The 25,401-nt window shown below is 39.1% G+C and overlaps 1 pseudogene; it reads right to left on the bottom strand.

Moving 5' to 3' along the window:
• Nucleotides 1-22,376: 22,376 nt before the first annotated feature.
• Nucleotides 22,377-23,121, bottom strand: LOC142436644 (WD repeat-containing protein 3 pseudogene; annotated as a pseudogene).
• Nucleotides 23,122-25,401: the final 2,280 nt, after the last annotated feature.

Genomic DNA, 25,401 nt, shown 5'->3' with positions numbered 1-25,401 from the left:
CACACTATGTCGAATAGTAGCTTAATATTCTCTCCCATTCAAAATGTCACAAACGCGGCACATGATTGCTTTATGACATCACATAATAGCTTTAGGACGTCACAAAATTGCTCTGGGACGTCAAAGGATTGATGTATAACGCCACAATTGCTTTATGACGTCACAATCACGCCACATTTATGACATCACCCAAGTATGAAGACATCAACTATGTGACATGCTTGACAAACTTGACCTTTGGCATAACCCATTGTCCTACACATTACCCTAACATACTCCATTTATGATGCTAAAATTAAGACGAATGTAGAACATAAGAAGTCACCCTCTATGGCACAAAGGTGCTGTATAATGTCTCCCATTCATGATGTCAGAAACGTGGCACATAATTGCTTTATAGCATCACATAATTCCTTTATGTCGTCATAAAATTTATGACACCACCTATGCTTGATGACTTCACCATTATGCCACATTTTTTACTTCATCCAACTATTAAGATATCAACTATGTGACATCCTTGACTAACTGGACCAGTGGCATAACCCATTGTCCCACACCTTACCCTAAGATGCCTCATTTATGATGCCAACAATTATGATGCATTTAAGACATAAAAAGTCACCCACTACGTCGAAAAGGAGCTGTATAATGTCTCTCATTCTTGACGTCACGTCACAAATACAGAACATAATTGCTTTATGGCATCACACAATCCATTTATGTCGTTACAAAATTTTTCTATGAGGTCACATGATTGTTTTGTGACATCACCATTACTTGATGAGGTCACCAATTATGCCACATTTATGACTTCATTCAACTATGAAGTCATCACCTTTGTGACATGCTAGACAAACTAGATTTTTGGCATGACCCATTGTCCCACTACTTAGCCCTATAACGTGGCCCATTTATGATGCCAAAAATTATAATGAATGTAAGACATAAGCAGTTAGCCACTTTGTCGCAATGTAGCTGTATATTCTATCCCAATCATGACGTCACAAATGCGGCACATAAATTTTGACATCGCATAATTGCTTTATGATGACTCCATATGGCTCCGTGACATCACATGATTGCTTTATGACATCACAATTGCTTTATGATGTCACATAATTCCTTTATGTCGTCATAAAATTTATGACACCACCTATGCTTGATGACGTCACCATTATGCCACATTATTTACTTCATCCAACTATGAAGATATCAACTATGTGAAATCCTTGACTAACTGGACCGTTGGCATAAGCCATTCTCCCACACCTTACCCTCAGATGCCCCATTTATAATGCCAACAATTATGATGCATTTAAGACATAAGAAGTCACCCACCATGTCGAAAAGGAGCTGTATAATGTCTCCAATTCATCACGTCATGTCACAAACATGGTACATAATTGCTTTATGGCATCACATAAGTCCTTTTTGTCGTAACAAAATTTCCCTATGACGTCACATGATCGCGTTATGACATCACCATTGCTTGATAACGTCACCAATTATGCCACACTTATGACTTAAACCAACTATGAAGTCATCACCTTTGTCACATGGTGGACAAACTCGATTTTGGCATAGCCCATTATCCCACACCTTAGCCTTATGACGTGCCCCATTTATGATGCCAAACCTTATGACTTATGTAAGACATAGCAAGTTAGCCACTATGTCCCATAGTCGCTGTATATTCTCTCCCATTCATGACGTCACGAATGTATCAGATAATTGCTTTATAACATTGCACAATAGCTTTATGACACCACAATAGCTCTATGACGTCACAATCACAGAACATTTATGATGCCACCCAACTATGAAGACATCAACTATGTGACAACCTAGTCAAACTGGACCGTTGGCATAACCCAGTACCCCACACCTTACCCTAAGATGCCACATTTATTATGCCAAAAATTATTATGCATTTAAGACATCAGAAGTCACCCACTATGTGGCAAAGGAGCTGTATAATGTCTCCCATTCATGACGTCACAAAAGACGGCATACAATTGCTTTGTGACATCACATAATTCCTTTATGGCATCACAAAATTTTACTATGACGTCACATGATTGCTTTATAACACCACCTTGCTTTATGACGTCACAATCATGCCGCAATTATGATGCCCACCAATTATGACGTCATGACCTTTGTGACAAGCTGAACAATTTGGAGTTTTGGAATAACTCATTATCTCACACCTTAGCCCTCTAACGGGCCCCATTTATGATGCCTACAACTGTGATGCATTTAAGACATAGGAAGTCACCCACTATGTTGCATCGTAGCTGCATAGTGTCTCCCATTCATGACGTCATAAACGCAGCACATCATTGATTCATGGCACCAAATAATTCTTTATGTCGTCACAAAATTACCCTATGACGTCACATGATTGCTTTATGAATCACCATTGCTTGATGAGGGCACCAATTATGGCACAATTATGACTTCATCTAACTATGAAGTCATCACCTTTGTAACATGCTAGACAAACTGGAATTTTGGCGTAACCCATTGTCCCACATCTTAGCCCTATAACATGCCCCATTTATTATGCCAAAAATGAAAACGAATGTAAGACATAAGCAGTTAGCCACTATGTTGCAATGTACCTGTATATTCTCTCCTATTCATGATGTCACAAACGCGGCACATAATTGCTTTATGGCATCAAATAATTCCTATATGTTGTCACAAAATTTATGTTATCACCAATGCTTTATGATGTCACCAATTATGCCACACTTATGTCTTCATCCAACTATGAAGTCATCACCTTTGTGACATGGTAGACAAACTAGATTTTGGCATAACCCATTGTTCCACACCTTAGGCCTATGACGTTCCTCATTTATGATGCCAAAACTTATAACGAATGTAAGACATAAGCAGTTAGCCACTATGTCACATAGTAGCTGAATATTCTCTCCCATTCATGACGTCACAAACGCGGCACATAATTGCTTTATGACATCGCATAATAGCTTTACGACTTCACATAATTGCTCTGGGACGTCACAGGATTGCTTTATGACCCCACAATTGCATTATCACATCACAATTATGCCACATTTATGACATCATCCAAATATGAAGGCATCCTTGACAAACTGGACTGTTAGAACAACCCATTGTCCTACACATTCCCCTAACATACCCCACTTATGATGCCAAAAATTATGACAAATGTAGAACATAAGAAGTCACCCACTATGTCCCAAAGGTACTGTATAATGTCTCCCATTTGTGACGTCACAAACGCGGCACATGATTGCTTTACGGCATTGCATAATTCCTTTATCTCGTCACAAAATATATGACACCACCTATGCTTGATGATGTAACCCATTATGCCACATTTTTTACTTCATCCAACTATGAAGACATCAATTATATGACATTCTTGACAAACTGGACCATTGGCATAACCCATTGTCCCACACCTTACCCTAAGATGAACCATTTATGAAGCCAACAATTATGATGCATTTAAGACATAAGAAGTCACCCACTATGTCACAAAGGTGCTGTAAAATGTCTCCCATTCATGACATCACGTCACAAACGCGGCACATAATTGTTTATGGCATCACATAATTCCTTTATGTCGTCACAAAATTTCTCTATGAGGTCACATAATTGTTTTGTGACATCACCAATACCTGATGAGGTCACCAATAATACCACATTTATGACTTCATCCAACTATGAAGTCATCACCTTTGTGACATGCTTGACAAATTGGACTTTTGACATAAAAAATTATCTAACACCATAGCCCTATAATGTTCCCCATTTATAATCCGACCACTTATGAAGAATGTAAGACATAAGCAGTTACGCATTATTTCGCCTAGTAGCTGAATATTCTCTCCAATCATGACGTCAGAAACGCAGCACATATTTGCTTTATGACATTGCATAACTGCTGTATGACATCACATAATTGCTCTGTGACATCACAGGATTGATTTATGACACCATGATTGCCTTATGACGTCACAATTATGCCACATTTATGAAATCACCCAAATATGAATATATCAACTATGTGACATCCATGACAAACTGGACCTTTGGCATAACCCATTGTCCCACAGCTTACCCTAAGATGCCCCATTTATGATGCCAAAAAATATGACGAATGTAGAACATAAGAAGTCACCCACTATGTCACAAAGGTGCTGTATAATATCTCCCATTCATGACGTCACAAACGAGGCACATAATTGCTTTACGGCATCGCATAATTCCTTTATGTCATCACAAAATTTCTCTGTGAGGTCACATGATTGCTTTGTGCCATCACCATTACTTGATGAGGACACTAATTATGCCACATTTATGACTTCATCCATCTATGAAGTCATCAAGTTTGTATTATGCTAGACAGATTAGATTTGTGGCATAACCCATTGACGCACACCATAGCCCTATAACGTGCCCCATTTATGATGCCAAAACTTATGAAGAATGTAAGACATATGCAGTTAGCCACTATGTCACATAGTAGCTGTATATTCTTTCCCATTCATGACGACACAAAAGCAATACATATTTGTTTTATGACATCACACAATAGCTTTGGGACATCTCATAATTGCGTTATGACATCACAAGATTGCTTTATGACACCACAATTGCTCTATGACATCACAACGATGCCACATTTATGGCATCACCCAACTATGAAGACATCAACTATGTGACATCCTTGACAAACTGGACCGTCGGCATAACCCATTGTCCCACACGTTACCCTAAGAAGCCCCATTTATGATGCCAACAATTAAGATGCGTTTAAGACGTAAGAAGTCACCTACTATGAAGCAAAGGAGCTATATAATGTCTCCCATTCATGACGTCATAAACAAAGCACATAATTGCTGTATGGCATCACATAATTCCTTTATGTCGTCACAAAATTTATGACATCACCATTGCTTGATGAGGTCACCAATTATGCTACATTTATAACTTCATCCAACTATGAAGTCATCACCTTTGTGACATGCAAGACAAACTATATTTTTGACATAACCCATTGTCCCACACCTTAGCCTTATAACGTGCCCCATTTATGATGACCAAAATGATAACGAATGTAAGACAAATCAGGCAATTATGAAGTCATCATCTTTGTGACATGCTTGACAAATTGGATTTTTGCCATAAACAATTATCTAACACCATAGACCTATAATTTTCCCCATTTATAATCCCACGAATTATGAGGAATGTTAGACATTAACAGTTACTAAGTCCCTAAATAGTTGTATAATGTCTCCCATTCATGACGCCAAAAACGTGGCCAATAATTGCTTTATGACATTGCTTAATAGCTCTATGAATTCACACGATTGTTCAATGACGTCACACGATTGCTTTATGACACCACAATTACTCAATGATGTCACAATTATGCCACATTTATGATGTCACCCAACTATGAAGACATCCACTATGTGACATGCTAGACAAAGTAAATTTTTGGCATATACCATTATGCCACACCTTAGCCCTATTACTTGCCCCATTTAGTATGCCACCAATTATGATGAATGGAAGACATAAGAAGGAAGGTACCCACTATGTTGCAAAGTAGCTGTTTAATGTCTCCCATTCTTTACACCACAAACACGGCACATAATTGCTCTATGACATTGCTTAATAGACATATGACGTCACACAATTGCGCAATGATGTCACATGATTGCTTTACGACACCAGAAGTGCTCTATGATGTCACGTGCTCTATGATGTCAAAACGATGCCACATACATGACGTCACCCAACTATGATGACATCAACTATGTGACCTCCTAGACAAACTGGACCGTTGGTATAACCCATTGTCCCAATGCTTACTCTAAGATGCCCCATTTATGATGCCAAAAATTATGATGCATTTAAGACATAAGAAGTCACACAACATGTCGCAAAGGTTTGGTATAATGTCTCCCACTGATGACGTCATAAACGCAGCACATAATTGCTGTATGACATCGCATAATAGCTTTAGGACGTCACATAATTGCTCTGGGACGTCAAAGGAGTGCTATATGACACCACAATTGCCTTATGACATCACAATTAGGCCACATTTATGACATCACACAACTATGGAGACATCAACTATGTGACATCCTTGACAAACTGAACCGTTGGCATATCCCATTGTCCTACACATTACCCTAATATACTCCATTTATGATGCCAAAACTTATGACGAATGTAGAACATAAGAAATCACCCACTATGTGGCAAAGGTGCTGTATAATGTCTCCCATTCATGACGTCACAAACGCGGCACATAATTGCTCTGTGACATTGCTTAATAGCCCTATGACATCACACGATTGCTCAATGACGTCACACGATTGCTTTATGACACCAGAAGTGCTCTATGACATCACAACGATGCCGCATACATGACGTCACCCAACTATGAAGACATCAACTATGTGACATGCTAGACAAACTGTACATTTGGATTATCCCATTGTCCCACACATTACCCTAAGATGCCCCATTTATGATGTGAAAATTTATGACGAATGTAAGACATAAGAAGTCACCCACTATTTCGCAAAGGTGCTGTATAATGTCTCCCATTCATGATGTCACCTCAAAAATGCGGCACATAATTGCTCTATGTCATCACATAATTCCATGATGTAGTCACAAAATTTTTCTATGATATCACATGATTACATTATGATATCACCATTGCTTGATGAGGTCACTAATTATGCCAAATTTATGGATTCATCCAACTATGAAGTCATCACCTTAGTGACATGCTAGAGAAATTAGATTTTTGGTATAACCTATTGTCCCACACATTAGCCCTGTAACGTGCCCCATTTATGATGCCAAAACTTATATAGAATGTAAGACATAAGCAGTTAGTCACTATGTCACATAGTAGCTGTATATTCTCTTCCATTCATGACGACACAAACACAATACATAATTGCTTTATGACATTGCACAATAGCTTTGGGACATCTCATAATTGCTTTATGACGTCACACAATTACTTTATGACACCACAATTGCTCTATGACATCACAACGATGCTACATTTATGACCTCACCCAACTATGAAGACATCAACTATGTGACATCCTAGACAAACTGGACCGTTGGCATAACGGATTGTCCCAAACCTTACCCCAAGATGCCCCATTTATGATGTCAACAATTATGATGCATTTAAGACATAAGAAGTCACCCACTATGAAGCAAAGGAGCTATATAATGTATCCTATTCATGGCGTCATAAAAGAAGCACATAATTTATGTATGGCATCACATAATTCCTTTACGTCATCACAAAATTTATGACATCACCATTGCTTGATGAGGTGACCAATTATGCCATATTTATGACTTCATCCAACTATGAAGTCATCACTTTTGTGACATGCAACACAAACTAGATTTTTGGCATAACCCATTGTCCCACACCTTAACACTATAACGTGCCCCATTTATGATGCCCAAAATGAAAACTAATTTAAGACAAAAGGAGTTAGCCACTATGTTGCAATGTAGCTGTATATTCTCTCCCTTTCATGACGACACAAACTCAGTACATAATTGCTTTATGACATGGCACAATAGCTTTGGGACATCACATATTTGCTACATGACATCACACGATTGCTTTATGACACCACAATTTCCTGATGACATCACAACGATGCCATATTCATGAAGTCACCCAAATATGAAGACATTAAATATGTGACAGCCTAGACAAACTGGACCATTGGCATAACCGAATGTCCCAAACCTGACCCTAAGGTGCCCCATTTTTTATGCCAAAAATTATGATGCATTTAAGACATAAGAAGTCTACCACTAGGTAGAACAGGAGTTGTATTATGTCTCCCATTCGTGACGTCATGTCACAAACGCAGCACATAATTGCTTTTGGCATCACATAATTCCTTTATGTCCTCACAAATTTTCTCTATGACGTCACATGATTACTTTATGACATCACCATTGCTTGATGACTTCACCAATTATGCCACATTTATGACTTCCTCCAACTATGAAGTCATCACCTTTGGGACATGCTAGACAAACTGGACCTTTGGAATAACCCATTGTCCCACACATTACTCTAACATGCCCCATTTATGATGCCAAACATTATGACAAATGTAAGACATAAGAAGTCACCCACTATGTCGCAAAGGTGCTGTATCATGTCTCCCATTCATGATGTCACAAACGGGGCAAATAATTGCTTTATGGCATCACAGAATTCCTTCATGTCGTCACAAAATTTATGACATCACAATTGCTTGATGAGATCATCAATTATGCCACATTTATTACTTCATCCTACTATGAAATCATTACCTTTGTGACATGGTAGACAAACAAGATTTTTGGCATAACCCATTTTCCCACACCTTAGCCCTATAACGCGCCCCATTTATGATGCCAAAAATGATAACGAATGTAAGACATAAGCAATTAGCCACTATGTCGCAATGTAGCTGTATATTCTTTCCATTTCATGATGTCACAAATGCGGTACATAATTTTTTGACATCGCGTAATTGCTTTATGATGTCTCCATATGGCTCTATGCCGTCACATGATTGCTTTATGACATCACAATTGTTTTATGATGTCACCAATTTGCCACATTCATGACGTCAACCAACTATAAAGTCATCACTTTTGTGACATGTAATACAAACTGGTCCATTGGCATTATCCATTAGCTCACAACTTAGTCCTATAACGTGCCCCAATTATCATGCCACAAATTATAACGAATGAGTCATAAGAAGTCACACACTATGCAACAGAGTAACTGTATAATATCCCCCATTCATGACCTCACTAAAGATGGCACATAATTCCTTTCTGACATTGCATAATTGCTTTAAGATGTCATTTATTTGATTATGACGACCCCATTTTTATGACATCACATGATTTCTTATGATATCACAATTGTTTTATGACATCACAAATCATGCTACATTTTTGAAAACACCCAATTATAAAGTCATCAACTTTGTGACATCCTTAACAAATTGGATTTTTGCCATAAACAATTATCTAACACCATAGCCCTATAACGCTCCTCATTTATTATCCCACCAATTATGAAGAATGTAAGACATAAGCAGTTACGCACTATGTCGCGTAGTAGCTGAATATTCTATCCACTCATGACGTCAAAAACGCGGCACATGATTGCTTTATGACATTGCATAATAGCTTTATGACGTCACACAATTGCCCTGTGACATCACAGGATTGCTCTATGACCCCACAAATGCCTTATGACATCACAATTATGCCACATTTATTACATCACACAACTGTGAAGACATCAACTATGTGACATCCTTGACAAATTTGACCGTTGGCATAACCCATTGTCCCACACCTTACCCTAACATGCACCATTTATGATGCCAACAATTATGATGCATTTAAGACATAAGAAGTCACCCACTATGTCGAAAAGGAGCTGTCTAATGTCTCCCATTCTTGACGTCACGTCCCAAATGTGGCACATAATTGCTTTATGTCATCACATAATTCTTTTATGCCGTCACAAAATGTAAGACATCACCATTGCTTAATAACATCACCATCTATGCCACATTTATGACTTCATCCTACTATGGAGTCATCACCTTTGTGACATGGTAGACAAACAAGATTTTGCGCACAACCCATTTTCCCACACCTTAGCCCTATAACGCGCCCCATTTATGATGCCAAAAGTGATAACGAATGTAAGACAAGCAGATAGCCAACCTGTTGGAATGTAGCTGTATATTCTGTCACATTAATGACGTCACAAACACGGCACATATTTTTTTACATTGCAAAATTGCTTTACGATGTCTCTTTATTGCTCTTTGACGTCACATGATTGCTTTATGACATCACAATTGTTTATGATGTCACCATTTATGCCACTTTCATGACGTCAACCAACTATAAAGTCATCACTTTTGTGACATGTGAGACAAACTGGACTTTTGGCATTACCCATTATCTCACACCTTAGCCCTATAACGTGCCCCATTTGTGATACCACAAATTATAATGAATGTGAGACATAAGAAGTCACCCATTATGCAACAGGTTAGCTATATATCTCCGGTTCATAACGTCACTAAAGACGGCACATTTTGTGACATCACATAATTGCTTTAAGATGTCACTTATTTGATCATGACAGCCCCATTTTTATGACGTCACATAATTGCTTATGATATCACAATTGTTTTATGACATCACCAATCATGCTACATTTATGAAATCACCCAATTATAAAGTCATCACCTTTGTGACATGCTTGACAAATTGGATTTTGCCATAAACAATTATCTAACACTATAGCTCTATAATGTTCCCCATTTATAATCCCACCAATTATGAAGAATGTAAGACATAAGCAGTTACGCACTATGTCGCATAGTAGCTGAATATTCTCTCCCATTCATAACGTCATAAACGCGGCACATGATTGCTTTAAGACACGCATAACAGCTTTATGACTTCACATAATTTCCCTGTGACGTCACAAGATTGCTTTATGACCCCACAAATGCCTTATGACATCACAATTTTGCCACATTTATGACATCACCCAACTGTGAAGACATCAACTATGTGACACCCTTGACAAATTTGACCGTTGGCATAACGCATTATCCAACACCTTACGCTAAGATGCCCCATTTATGATGCCAACAATTATGATGCATTTAAGACATAAGAAGTCACTCACTATGTCGAAAATAAGCTGTATAATGTCTCCCATTCATGACATCACCTCACAAACGCAGCACATAATACCTTTATGTAGTCACAAAATTTCTCTATGATGTCACATGATTGCTTTCTGCCATCACCATTACTTGAGGAGGTCACGGATTATGCCACATTTATGACTTCCTCCATCTATGAAGTCATCACCTTTGTGACATGCTAGACAAAATAGATTTTTGGCATAACCCATTGTCCCACACCATAGCCCTACAACCTGCCCCATTTAGGATGCCAAAACTTATAACGAATGTAACACATAAGCAGTTAGCCACTATGTCACATGGTAGCTGTATATTCTCTCCCATTCATGACGACACAAACTCAGTACATAATTGCTTTATGACATGGCACAATAGCTTTGGGATATCACGTAATTGCTATATGACGTCACATGATTGCTTTATGACACCAAATTGCCTGATGATGTCACAACGATGCCACATTTATGACGTCACCCAACTATGAAGACATTAACTATGTGACAGCCTAGACTAACTGGACCGTTGGCATAACGGATTGTCCCAAATCTGACCCTAAGATGCCCCATTTTTGATGCCAACAATTATGATGCATTTAAGACATAAGAAGTCACCCACTAGGGAGAACAGGAGCTGTATAATGTCACCCATTCATCACGTCACCTCACAAATGCGGCACATAATTGCTTCATGGCATCGCATAATTCCTTCATGTCCTCACAAGTTTTCTCTATGACGTCACATGATTACCTTATGACATCACCATTGCTTGATGACATCACCAATTATGCCACATTTATGACTTCATCCAACTATGAAGTCATCACCTTTGTGACATTATAGACAAATGCGATTTGGCATAACCCATTGTCCCACTCCTTCACACTTTGACATGCCCCTTTTATTATGCCACCAATGATTATGAATGGAAGACATAAGATGGTACCCACTATGTCCTAAAATAGCTGTATAATGTCCCCATTTATGACGCCACAATCATGGCACATAATTGCTTTATGACATTGCCTAATAGCGCTATGAAGTCACCTGATTGTTCTATGACGCCACACAATTGTTTTATGACAGCACAGTTGCTTAATGATGTCACAATTATGCAACATTTATGACATCACCCAACTATGAAGACATCAACTATGTGACATGCTAGACAAAGTAGATTTTTGGCATAACCCATTGTCCCACACCTTAGCCCTATAACATGCCCCATTTAGTTTGCCACAAATTATGATGAATGGAAAACATAAATAGTTACCCACTATGTCGCAAAATAGCTGTTTAAGGTCTCCCATTCATGACGCCAAAATCGCGGCACATAATTGCTTTATGACATTGCCTAATAGCTCTATGATGTTGCATGAGTGCTCTGTGACGTCACAAAATTGCAACATTTATGATGTCAACCAACTATGAAGACATCAACTATGTGACATCCTTGAGAAACTGGACCGTTGCCATAACCCACTGTCCCAAAGCTTACTCTAAGTTGCCCCATTTATGATGCCAAAAATTATGATGCATTTAAGACATAAGAAGTCACCCAAAATATCTCAAAGGTTCTGTATAATGTCTCCCATTCATGACGTCATAAATGCAGCACATAATTGCTGTATGGCATCACATAATTCATTTATGTCGTCACAAATTTCAATATGAAGTCACAAGATTGCTTTATGACACCTCAAGTGTTTAATGACGTCACAATTATGCCACATTTATGACGTCACCCAACTATGAAGACATCAACTATGTGACATGCTAGACAAAGTAGATTTTTCGCATAACCCATTGTTCCACACCTTAGCCCTATAACGTCCCCATTTAGTAAGCCACCAATGATGATGAATGAAAGACATAAATAGCTACCCACTATGTCGCAAAACAGCTGTTTAATGTCTCCCATGCATGACGCCACAAACGTGGCACATAATTGCTTTATGACATTGCCTAATAGCTCTATGACGTCACACGAGTGCTCTATGACGTCACACGATTGCTTCATGACACCACAATTGCTCTATGACATCACAACGATGCGACATTTATGACGTCACGCCACTATGAAGACATCAACTAAGTGACATCCTAGACAAAGTGGACCTTTGGCAAAACCCATTGTCCCAAACCTTACCCTAAGATGCCCCGTTTATGATGCCAAAAATTATGATGCATTTAAGACATAAGAAGTCACCCACTTAACAGTGCCCATAACTACCAGGAAAACAAACCACCAGGTTGGCTGTCAGTCCTGCATGTGGGAATCCTGTCCAGACCCACCTAAAATGCCCAAGAAGCAGCCCAAACAAGCAGCTGCGGGACCCGTGGAGCAGCTGTGGGAAGTAGGGGAGGAGAGGGAGGTTCTTTCCAACCTGAGTGGATCTATGAGGGAGGGAGGGCTGCAGTGAGCAGCCTAGTTTAGTGCAGGTCCATCAGGACAAACTTGGGCGAATTTCATGTGCCTGAGCAGCAGGATTATTCCCTAATTGTATATGTGCCCACCTGGGCTGAATAAATACCTTCATGTCTCCAATTTTAAAAAAAAAAGAAGTCACCCACTATGTCCCAAAGGAGCTGTATAATGTCTCCTATTGATGACGTCATAAACGAAGCACATAATTGCTGTATGGCATCACATACTTCATTTATGTCGTCACAAAATTTCTCTATGAAGTCACACGATTGCTTTATGACACCACAAGTGCTTCATGACGTCACAATTATGTCACATTTATGACGTCGCCCAACTATGAAGACATCAACTATGTGGCATGCTAGTTAAACTGGACATTTGGTATAACCGATTTTCCCACACATTACCCTAACATGCCCCTTTTGTGATGCCAAAAATTATGATGAATGTAAGACATAAGAAGTCACCCACTATGTCGCAAAGGTGCTGTATAATGTCTCCCATTCATGACGTCACAAACGTGACATGTAATTGCTTTATGGCATCACAGAATTCCTTTATGTCGTCACAAATTTTATGACATCACCAATACCTGATGAGATCACCAATGATGCCACATTTATGACTTCATCCAACTATGAAGTCATCACCTTTGTGACATGCTAGACAAACTAGATTTTTGGCATAACCCATTGTCCCTCACCTTAGCCCTATAACGTGCCCCATTTATGATTCCCAAAATTATAATGAATGTAAGACATAAGAAATTAGCCAATATGTCGCAATGTAGCTGTATATTCTCTCCCATTCATGACGACACTAACGCGGCACATAACTTTTTGACATCGCATACTTGCTTTATGATGCCTCCTTATTTCTCTTTGACGTCACATGATGGCTTTATGACATCACAATTGCTTTATCGCATCACCAATTATGCCACATTCATGACGTCAACCAACTATGAAGTCATCACTGTTTTGACATGTAAGACAAACTGGACCTTTGGCATTACCCATTATCTCACACCTTAGCCCTATAACGTGCCCCATATATAATCCCACCAAGTATGAAGAATGTAAGACATAAGCAGTTAAGCACTATGTAACATAGTAGCTGCATATTCTGTCCCATGCATGATATCACATACGCAGCACATGATTGCTTTATGAAATCGCATAATAGCTTTATGTAGTCATATAATTGCACTAAGTTGCATAGTAGCTGAATATTCACTCCCATGCATGACTTCACATACGCGGCACATGATTGCTTTATGAAAACGCATAATAGCTTTATGTAGTCACATAATTGCTCTGTGACTTCACAGGAATGATTTATGACCCCACAAATGCCTTATGATGTCACAATTATGCCACATTTATGACATCACACAACTATGAAAACATCAACTATGTGAAATCCTTGATAAACTGGATTGTTAGCATAACCCATTGTCCCACACCTGACCCTAAGATGCCCCATTTATGATGCCAAAAATTATGATGCATTTAAGACATAAGAAAGAAGTCACCCACTATATCGAAAATGAGCTGTATAATGTCTCCCATCCATGACATCACCTCACAAATGCGGCACATAAAAGCTTCATGGCATCACATAATTCCTTTATGACCTCAAAAAATTTCTGTATGATGTCACATGATTGCTTTCTGCCATCACCATTACTTGATGAAGTCACTGATTATGCCCCATTTATGACTTCATCCAACTATGAAGTCCTCACTTTTGTGACATGCTAGACAAAGTAGAGTTTTGGCATAACCCATTGTCCCACATCATAGCCCTATAACGTGTCCCATTTATGATGCCAAAACTTATAATGAATGTAAAACATAAGAAGTTAGCCATTATGTCACATAGTAGCTGTATAATCTCTGCCATTCTTGACGACACAAACTCAGTACATAATTGCTTTATGACATGGCACAATAGCTTTGGGATATCACATAATTGCTATATGACGACACATGGTTGCTTTATGACACCACAATTGCTATACGATGTCAGAACGATGCCACTTTTATGACGTCACCCAACTATGAAGACATTAACTATGTGACATCCTAGACAAACTGGACCATTGGCATAACCGATTGTCCCAAACCTGACCCTAAGATGCCCCATTTTTTATGCCAAAAATTATGATGTATTTAAGACATAAGAAGTCACCCACTAGGGAGAACAGGAGCTGTATAATGTCACCCATTCATGACGTCATGTCACAAACGCGGCACATAATTGCTTTTGCCATCACATAATTCCTTTATGTCTTCACAAAATTTCTCCATGACGTCACATGAATATTTTCTGACATCACCATTGCTTGATGAATTCACCAATTATGCCACAGTTATGACTTCATCCAACTATGAAGTCATCACATATGTTACATAGTAGACAAATGAGATTGTGGTGTAACCCATTGTCCCACACCTTAGCATTTTGACATGCCCCTTTTATTATGCAACCATTGATGATGAATGGAAGACATAAGCAGTTACCCACTATATCCTAAAATAGATGTTATAATGTCTCCCATTCATGATGCCACAAACGTGGTACATACTTGCTTTATGACATTGCCTAATAGCTCTATGAAGTCACACGATGGTTCTATGACATCATACGATTGTTTTATGACATAACAATTGCTTAATGACGTCACAATTATGCCACATTTATGACGTCACCCAACTATGAAGACATCAACTATGTGACATGCTCGACAAAGTAGTTTTTTCGCATAACCCATGAATGGAAGACATGAAAAGCTACCCACTATGTCGCAAAATAGCTGTTTAATGTCTCCCGTGCATGACACCACAAACGCGGCACATAATTGCTTTATGACATTGCCTAATAGCTCTATGACCTCACACAAGTGCTCTATGGTGTCACACGACTGCTTTATGACACCAGAATTGTTCTATGACATCAAAACGATGCAACATTTATGACGTCACGCCACTATGAAGACATCAACTAAGGGACATCCTAGAAAAAGTGGACCTTTCGCATAACCCATTGTCCCAAACCTTACCCTAAGATGCCCCATTTATGATGCCAAAAATTATGATGCATTTAAAACATAAGAAGTCACCCACTATGTCGCAAAGGAGCTGTATAATATCTCCCATTGATGACGCCATAAACGAAGCCCATAATTGCTGTATGGCATCACATACTTCATTTATGTCGTCCCAAAATTCCTCTATGAAGTCACAAGGTTGTTTATGACACCACAAGTGCTTAATGACGTCACAATTATGCCACATTTATGATGTCGCCCAATTATGAAGACATCAACTATGTGGCATGTTAGACAAACTGGACTTTTGGCATAACCCATTGTCCCACACCTTAGCCCTGTAACTTGCCCCATTTATGATTCCAAAAATTATAATGAATGTAAGACATAAGTAATTAGCCACTATGTCGCAATGTAGCTGTATATTCTCTCCAATTCATGACGACACTAACGCACCACATAACTTTTTGAAATCGCATAATTGCTTTATGATGCCTCCTTTTTCTCTTTGACGTCACATGATGGCTTTATGACATCACAATTGCTTTATCACATCACCAATTATGCCACATTCATGACGTCAACCAATTATGAAGTCATCACTGTTTTGACGTGTAATACAAACTGGACCTTTGGCCTTACCCATTATCTCACACCTTAGCCCTAAAACGTGCCCCGTTTATGATGCCACAAATTATAACGAATGTGAGACATAAGAATTCACCCACTGTGCAACAGGGTTGCTGTATAATACCTCCCATTGATGACGTCACTAAAGACGGCACATAATTGCTTTGTGACATCACATAATTACTTTAAGATGTCACTTATTTGATTATGACAGCCCCATTTTTCATGTCGTCACATGATTGCATATGATATCACAATTGTTTTATGACATCACCAAACATGCTACATTTAAGAAATCACCCAATTATAAAGTCATCACCTTTGCGACATGCTTGACAAATTGGATTTTTGCCATAAACAATTATCTAACACCACAGCCTTATAACGTTCCCCATTTATGATCCCACAAATTATGAAGAATGTAAGACATAAGCAGTTACGCACTGTGTCGCATAGTAGCTGAATATTCTCTCCCATTCATGACGTCACAAACGTGGCACATGATTGCTTTATGACATCGCATAAGAGCTTTATGAAGTCACATAATTGCTCTGTGACGTCACAGGATTGCTTTATGACCCCACAAATGCCTTATGACGTCACAATGATGCGACATGACATCACCCAGCTGTGAAGACATCAACTATGTGACATCCTTGACGAACTGGACGGTTGGCATAACCCATTGTCCCACCCCTGACCCAAAGATGCCCCATTTATGATGCCAACAATTATGATGCATTTAAGACATAAGAAGTCACCCACTATGTCAAAAATGAGCTGTATAATGTCTCCCATTCATGACTTCACCTCACAAATGCGGCACATATTACCTTTATGGCATCACATAATTCCTTTATGCCCTCACAAAATTTCTCTATGACGTCACATGATTGCTTTCTGACATCACCATTGCTTGATGAGGTCACTGATTATGCCACATTTATGACTTCATCCAACTATGAAGTCATCACCTTTGTGACATGGTAGACAAACGAGATTTTGGCGTAACACCTTGTCCCACACCTTAGCACTTTGACATGCCCCTTTTATTATGCAACCATTGATGATGAATGGAAGACATAAGCAGTTACCCACTATATCCTAAAATAGATGTATAATGTCTCCCATTCATGACGCCACACGAATGTAAGACATAAGTAGTTAGCCACTATTTCACATTGTAGCTGTGTATTCTCTCCCATTCATGACGTCAAAAACGCGGCACATAATTGCTCTATGATGTCACATGATTGCTTTATGACACCGCAATTACCTGATGATGTCATAATGATGCCACATTTATGATGTCACCCAAGTATGTGACATCCAAGACAAACTGGACCATTGGCAAAACCCATTGTCCCACACTTTACCCTAACATGCCCCATTTATGATGCCAAAAATAATGATGCATTTAAGACATAAGAAGTCTCCCACTATGTAGCAAAGGAGCTGTACAATGTCTCCCATTCATGATGTCATAAACGCGGCATATAATTGCTGGATGGCATCACATAATTCCTTTATGTTGTCACAAAATTTCTCTATGATGTCACATGATTGCTTTATGACACCTCATTTGCTTTATGACGTCACCAATTATGCCACACTTATGACTTCATCCAACTATGAAGTCATCACCTTTGTGACATGGTAGACAAACTAGATTTTGGCATAACTCCTTGTCCCACACCTTAGCCCTATAACGTACCCCATTTATGATGCCAAAACTTATAACGAATATAAGACATAAGCAGTTAGCCGCTATGTCACATAGTAGCTTAATATTCTCTCCCATTCATGACGTCACAAACGCAGCACATAATTGCTTTATGACATCGCACAATAACTTTATTACATCACATATTTGCTCTATGATGTTACACGATTGCTTAATGACACCACAGTTGCTCTATGAGGTCACAATGAAGCCACATTTATGACATCGCCCAACTATGAAGTCATCAATTATGTGATATCGTGGACAAACTAGACCGTTGGCATAACCCATTGTCCCACACCTTTTCCTAACATGCCCCATTTATGATGCCAACAATTATGATTCACTTAAGGCATAAGAAGTCACACACTAGGTCGAAAAGGAGTTGTCTAATGTCTCCCATTCGTGACGTTACGTCACAAACTTGGCACCTAATTGCTCTATGTCATCACATAATTCCTTTAGGTCGTCACAAACTTTCCCTATGACGTCACATGAGTGCTTTCTGACATCACCATTGCTTGATGATGTCACCAATTATGCCACATTTATTACTTCATCCAACTATGAAGTCATCATATTTGTGACATGGTAGACAAACTCAATTGTGTCATAACACATTGTCCCACACCTTGGCACTTTAATGTGTCCCTTTTATTATGCCACCAATTATGATGACTGGAAGACATAAGCAGTTACCCACTGTGTCGCAAAATAGCTGTATAATATCTCCCATTCATGATGCCACAAACTTGGCACATAATTGCTTTATGACATTGCCTAATTCCTCTATGACGTTACACGAATGCTCTATGACGTCACACGATTGCTTAATGACACCACAAGTGCTTTATGACATCATGATTCTGCCACATTTATGACGTCACCCAACAATAGGACATGCCAAACAAACTGGACTTTTGGAATAACCCATTTTCCCACACATTACCCTAAGATGTCCCATGTATGATGCCAAAATTTTTGACGAATGTAAGACGTAAGAAATCACCCGCTATGTCACAAAGGTGCTGTATAATGTCTCCCATTCATGCCGTCTGAAACGCGGCACATAATTGCTTTATGGCATCACAGAATTCCTTTATGTCTACACAAAATTCATGACATCACCATTGCTTGATGACGCCACTAATTATGCCACATTTATAACTTCATCTTACTATGAATTCATCACCTTTGTGACATGCAAGACAAACCAGATTTTTGGCAAAACTCATTGTCCCACACCTTAGCCCTATAACTTGCCCCATTTCTGATGCCCAAAATGATAACGAATGTAAGACATAAGCAGTTAGCCACTATGTCGGGATGTAGCTGCATATTCTCTCCCATTCATGACGTCACAAATATGGCACACAATTTTTTGGCATCGCATAATTGCTGTATGATGTCTCCTTATTGCTCTTTGATGTCACATGATTGCTTTATGACATCACAATTGCTTTATGATGTCATCAATTATGCCACATTCATGATGTCCACCAAATATGAAGTCATCACTTTTGTGAAATGTAAGACAAACTGGTTCTTTGGCATTACCCATTATCTCACACCATAGCCCTATAGCGTGACCCATTTATCATGCCACAAATTATAACGAATGTGTGACATAAAAAGTCACCCTCTATGCAACAGGGTAGCTGTATAATATCTCCTAATCATGACGTCACTAAAGACGACATATAATTGCTTTCTGACATCACGTAATTGCATTAAGATATCATAAGATATCACTTATTTGATTATCAGGGCCCCATTGTTTTATGACGTCACATGATTATTTATGATGTCACAATTGTCTTATGGCTTCACCAATCATGCTACATTTATGAAATCACCCAATGATGAAGTCATCAACTTTGTGACATGCTTGACAAATTGGATTTTTACCCTAAACAATAATCTAACACCATAGCCCTATAACGTTGCCCATTTATAATCCCACAAATTATGAAGAATATAAGACATAACAGTTACGCACTATGTCGCATAGTAGCTGAATATTCTCTCCCTTTCAAGGCGTCACAAACGCGGCACGTAATTGCTTTATGACTTTGCATAATAGCATTATGACATCACATAATTGCTCTGTGACGTCACAGAGTTGCTTTAGGGCACCACAATTGCCTCATGACTTCACAATGATGCCACATTTATGACATCACCCAAATATGAAGACATCCACTATGTGACATCCTTGACAAACTGGACAGTTGGCATAACCCATTGACCCACACCTTACCCTAAGATGCCCCATTTATTATACCAACAATGATGATGCATTTACCACATTATAAGTCACTGATTATGTTGCAAAGGAGCTGTATAATATCTCCCATTGATGACATCATAAACACGGCATATAATTGCTGTATGGCATCACATAATTCCTTCATGTCATCACAAAATTTCTCTATGACGTCACATGAGGATTTCTGACATCACCATTGCTTGATGACGTCAACAATTATTCCACATTTTTTACTCCATCCGACTATGAAATAATCACATTTGCGACATGGTAGACAAACTAGATTTTGGCATAACCCATTGTCCAACTCCTTAGCCCTATGACATGCCCCATTTATAATGCCAAAACTTATAACGAATGTAAGACATAAGCAGTAAGCCACTATGTCACATAGTAGCTGTATATTCTCTCCCATTCATTACGTCAAAAACGCGGCACATAATTGCTTTATGACATCGCCCAATAGCTTTATAACATCACATAATTGCTCTATGACATCACACGATTGCTTTATGACACCGCAATTGCTATATGACGTCAGAGTGATGCCACATTTATGACGTCACCCAAATATGAAGACATCAACTATGTGACATGCTAGACAAAGTAGATTTTTGGCATAACCCTTTGTCCCACACCTTAGCCCTATAACGTGCCCCATTTAGTATGCCACCAATTATGATGAATGGAAGACATAAATATTTACCCACTATGTCACAAAATAGCTGTTTAATGTCTCCCATTCATGACGCCACAAACTCGGCACATAATTGCTTTATGACATTTCCTAATAGCTCTATGACGTGTCACGAGTGCTCTATGACGTCACACAAGTGCTCTATGGCGTCACACAAGTGCTCTATGGAGTCACACGATTGCTTTATGACACTAGAATTGCTCTATGACATCACAACGATGCGACATTTATGATGTCACGCAACTTTGAAGACATCAACTAAGTGACATCCTAGACAAAGTGGACCTTTGGCATAACCCATTGTCCCAAACCTTACTCTAAGATGCCCCATTTATGATGCCAAAAATATGATGCATTTAAGACATAAGAAGTCACCCAGTTGTTTTTTTTTTGGTTTGGCTATTATTTAATTAGAAAAACCTAATTCAGAAATATAAACAGACTTATGGTCTTTTTATATACAGATATAAAACAATCTGCGAGAGATTACGTTAAGGGATGCTCTTCTGACTTTCAGAATCTCTAATCTCCAAGTCCATGGCTGCATTTATAGGGCAAGACAGTGGACGGTGCACCTGACTAGAACCTGACACCATGAGCTAACAGGCCATCCATCAGACTGTCTGCTTGTCAACGTTTCTACAGGTTGATGTCCGTGCCAGTGAAATAAATTCAAAATTTAAAAAATAATTCTTTGCTTCCTGCTAGAAAAAGGGAATAACCTCTGCAGGGGATTGAGGACAAAGAAAGACTCTGAGAAATGAGCCGGGCGCACATCCTGACAACGTCACAGCGCGGTCCTCCTCTAGTTGGCGGTCCCGTGGCGGCAGCGCTACTGCTGCTCAGTGTGGAAGTCCTGAGCAGCAGGAGGCGTCATTTCAGTTCTAAGTCAATGTTAGAATGAGCCGCTCCCTCTTTTTCCTCTTCCGCTTTTTCTCTTCCAAGTTGTTTGTGGCATCGGCAAAAAATGTGACTTCCCTTTGTGCCTCACACTCCCTCTTGAGGTAATCCAGAGCAGCCATGTTGAAGCCAAGAACATCCCGGACTTGGCTGACTTTTGAAATAGTCGTTTCCTTTAATTTCTCTATCACGGGGACAAGCATTTGGTTGCTTGTGATCTGCCCAAAGTGAATTCTGAGGAGAAAGAAGAGGCATCGACACAGCAGTTCAACGTCAGAGCCCTGCTGGATGAATTCATTGAAGAGCATAAGAATGTCTGGGACGTAGGAAAAAGGTAGCACAAGCAGAGATTCTTCCAGCTCACTGGACTTGACTCCTTTAAAAATCTGTAACACATACGCTGAAGGTGAGATATTGCCATAAGCCATCAGGATGGGGTTGATGGGACGAGGAACCTCTTTCCCTGTGGCTTTACAAATGGCGTTGTGCTCTTTTATGTTTGCAGTTTCTTCTCGGTACAGCTCTATAGCCTCCATGATCTTCTCAGCTGCTTTGACGGTTTCAATATTACAAAATAACGATGTATAAATTACCAAGGGCATATGAGGGAGGGGGGTATGGGGAGGGAGGGGGGAAAAAAAGAGGACCTGATGCAAGGAGCTTAAGTGGAGAGCAAATGCCTTGAGAATGATTGGGGCAGGGAATGTATGGATGTGCTTTATACAATTGATGTATGTATATGTATGGATTGTGGTAAGAGTTGTATGAGTCCCTAATAAAATGTAAAAGAAGAAAAGAGAAAAAAATGATTAGGGCAAAGACTGTACAGATGTGCTTTATACAATTGATGTATGTATATGTATGAACTGTGAAAAGAATTGTATGAGCCCCAATAAATTGTTAAAATAAAAATAAATTGTAAAAAAAAAAAAAGTCACCCACTATGTCACACAGGAGCTGTATAATGTCTCCCATTGATGACGTCATAAGTGAAGCACATAATATTGCTGTATGGCATCACATAATTCATTTTTGTCATCACAAAATTTCTCTATGAAGTCGCACGATTGCTTTATGGCACCACAAGTACTTAATGACATCACAATTATGCCACATTTATGACATCACCCAACTATGAAGACATCAACTATGTGACATGCTCGACAAAGCTGATTTTTGGCATAACCCATTGTCCCACACCTTAGCCCTATAAAGTGCCCCATTTATAATCCCACCAATTATGGTGAATGGAAGACATAAATATCTACCCACTATATTGCAAAATAGCTGTTTAATGTCTTCCATTCATGACGCCACAAACGCGGCACATAACTGCTGTATGGCATTGCCTGATAGCTCTATGACCTCACACGAGTGATCTATGACGTCACGCGAGTGCTCTATGGCATCACCCGATTGCTTTATGACACCACAATTTCTCTATGACATCACAACGATGCGACATTTATGATGGCACACCACTATAAAGACATCAACTAAGTTAAATCCTAGACAAAGTGGACCTTTGGCATAACCATTTGTCCCAAACCTTACCCTACGATGCCCCGTTTATGATGCCAAAAATTATGATGCATTTAAGACATAAGAAATCACCCACTGTCGCAAAGGAGCTGTATAATGTCTCCCATTGATGACGTCATAAACGAAGCACATAAATGCTGTATGGCATCACATAATTCATTTATGTCGTCACGAAATTTCTCTATGAAGTCACACGATTGCTCTATGACACCCCAAGTGCTTAATGACGTCACAATTATGCCACATTCATGACGTCACCCAACTATGAAACATCAACTTTGTGGCATGCTAGACAAACTGGACCTTTGGAATAACCCATTGACCCACACATTACCCTAACGTGCCCCATTTGTGATGCCAAAAATTATGACGAATGTAAGACATAAGAAGTCACCCACTATGTCGCAAAGGTGCTGCATAATGTCTCCCATTCAGATGTCACAAACGTGTCACGTAATTGCTTTATGGCATCACAGAATTCCTTTATGTCGTCACAAAATTTATGACATCACCAATACCTGATGAGATCACCAATTATGCCACACATATGACTTCATCCAACTATGAAGTCATCACCTTTGTGACATGCTAGACAAACCAGATTTTTGGCATAACCCATTGTCCCACACCTTAGCCCTATAACGTACCCCATTTATGATTCCAAAAATTATAATGAATGTAAGACATAAGTAATTAGCCACTATGTCGCAATGTAGCTGTATATTCTCTCCCATTCATGACGACACTAATGCGGCACATAACTTTTTGACATCGCATAATTGCTTTATGATGCCTCCATATTTCTCTTTGACGTCACATGATGGCTTTATGACATCACAATTGCTTTATGGCATCACCAATTATGCCACATTCATGACATCAACCATCTATGAAGTCATCACTGTTTTGACATGTAAGACAAACTGGACCTTTGGCATTACCCATTATCTCACATCTTAGCCCTATAACGTGCCCCATTTATAATCCCACCAATTATGAAGAATGTAAGACATAAGAAGTTATGCACTATGTCGCATAGAAGCCGAATATTCTCTCCCATTCATGACGTCACATGATTGCTATATGAATTCACATAATAGCTTTATGTAGTCTCATAATTGCTTTGTGACGTCACAGGATTGCTTTATGACCCCACAAATGCCTTATGATGTCACAATTATGCCACATTTATGACATCACCCAACTGTGAAGACATCAACTATGTGACCTCCTTGACAAACTGGACGGTTGGCATAACCCATTGTCCCACACCTGACCCTAAGATGCCCCATTTATGATGCCAACAATTATGATGCATTTAAAACATAAGAAGTCACCCA

Source organism: Tenrec ecaudatus, unplaced genomic scaffold (assembly GCF_050624435.1).
Source record: "Tenrec ecaudatus isolate mTenEca1 unplaced genomic scaffold, mTenEca1.hap1 Scaffold_524, whole genome shotgun sequence".
In the NCBI taxonomy this organism is placed as follows: Eukaryota; Metazoa; Chordata; class Mammalia; order Afrosoricida; family Tenrecidae; genus Tenrec; species Tenrec ecaudatus.
This window is presented reverse-complemented; position numbering and strand designations above follow the sequence as displayed.